The sequence below is a fragment of the Erythrolamprus reginae genome, chromosome 8 (genome assembly GCF_031021105.1).
Source record: "Erythrolamprus reginae isolate rEryReg1 chromosome 8, rEryReg1.hap1, whole genome shotgun sequence".
Taxonomy (NCBI): Eukaryota; Metazoa; Chordata; class Lepidosauria; order Squamata; family Dipsadidae; genus Erythrolamprus; species Erythrolamprus reginae.
In genome coordinates, this window is record NC_091957.1 from 17,381,976 (window position 1) to 17,383,961 (window position 1,986).

Sequence of the window (1,986 nt, forward strand, 5' to 3'; positions counted from 1 at the left end):
TCCGAGGTCGAGGAAGACAAGCCGAGGGGCGGGCTCGGCTGGGAAGAGGCCGGCCCGGACAAAGAGGGAAGGGCCGAGTTAAACAGGCACCCCACCCACATACCAAACTGCCCAGGAGCTGAAAAGTCCACATTCATTCAGATGCGCCCTAAGAGGATGCTGAGGGAGGGGACGGTGGGGGGGGGGGAGCAGTAGGGAAGGAATTTCTGCTCGGGGTTGAACTTTGAAAGGGGAGAAAAGCAAGAAGTTTAGGTAGAGGGGAAAAAATCCAAAGGGACGAGTCCAGATGAGGCGAAACCTGGCTCAAAACCAAGCCCTTCACCGAAGATTTTTATTATTATTTTTAATTGAAAAAAAAAAGATTGTCTTACAGCTATACATCATATTACATTTAAGAAAACAAAAAAAGTTATACACAATTGAACAAATACAGGGAAGAAAAGGGACAAAGAAAGAAAGAAAGAAAGAAAGAAAGAAAAAGAAAGAAAATTACATTAAAAACAAGAGAGATAACCTTGTTCTCTCTTTACTTGATTATTTTTGCTTATGTCTTTCGATGTCTTTGCAGTACATTGCATTGGCTTAATTACATTCAAATTCATTCTACTATACTATTCTATTACTAATTGTTACTAGTACATTATATTCATGCGCCAACATTTTTTTTCCTCCACAAATTGCATTAAAGGAAGAGAAACAACCTAGAGTTAAGGAGCTATACCCGATTCCTTCAAGCAGCAGTGTTATGACAAGCAATGAGTGAAGTGGAGTCCTCCTCCCCTTCGTCCTCTTCCTCCTCCCTCCTCCTCCTTTTCCTCCTCCTCCTCCTCTCTCTTTACTTAATTATTTTTGCTTATGTCTTTCGATGTCTTTGCAATGAGTGGAGTAGAGTGGAGTCCTCCTCCCCTTCCTCCTTCTCCTCCTCTTCCTCCTCCTCTTCTTCCTCCTCTTCCTCTTCTATTCGGCCCACTCCCTTCGAGCACTGATCATGAATCCCAGCATCTGGTTAGATCCCACAGAGTGAGCCTTCTCCAGGTCCCGTCAATTAGACAGTGTCACTCAGCAGGGGCCAGGGGAAGAGCCTTCTTTGTGGAGGCCCTGGCCTTCTGGAATTAGCTCCCCCAGAGATTCATACTACCCCCCCTCCTCACCTTCCATAAGAATCTGAAAACTTATCTATGCCGTCAGCCTTGGGGTCATTAGACCCCAGCCTCTGGCCAGTGAATGTGTAGGATATTTGCAGTGTGTATTTGAATGATTGATTTTTAAATATTTAGCTCCCCCGGGCATTTACAATTTATGAATGGTATGTCTGTATGTATGTTTGTTTAGAAAATGGGTTTTTTAAAATGTTTTTAAAATAGTAATTTAGATTTGTTGTAGATTGTTTTTCACTTTGCTGTGAGCCGCCCCGAGTCTGCGGAGAGGGTCGGCATACAAATCTAAATAATAAATAAATAAAAATAAATAAATAATGATTTATGTTAATTGGATTTAGATGTGTTTTACATACTGCATTTTTATTGATATGTTGTGAGCCGCCCCGAGTCCACAGAGAGGGGCGGTATATAAGTCCAATTAATACATAAGTAAATAATAACATTCCCTAAAAGGGAGATACCAAATAAGATCGCTGTACATATATTGACTTAATGTGACTTAATTAACTCAACCCCATTTGGAATAATACTGTGTCCAGTTCTGGAGACCTCACCTACAAAAAGAGATGGATCAAATTGAAGGGGTCCAAAGACGGGCTACAAAAAAGGGTGGAAGGTCTGAAGAATCAAACTGATCAGGAAAGACTTAATGAACTCAACCTGTCTAGTCTGGAGGATAGAAGGGAAACAGGGGGGACTTGATCAAAACATTTAGATATGTTCAAGGGTTCAATAAGGTTCAGGAGAGAAGTGTTTTTAATAGGAAAGTGAACCCAAGAACAAGGGGACACAATCTGAGGTCAGTTGTGGGAAAGATCAGAAGCAA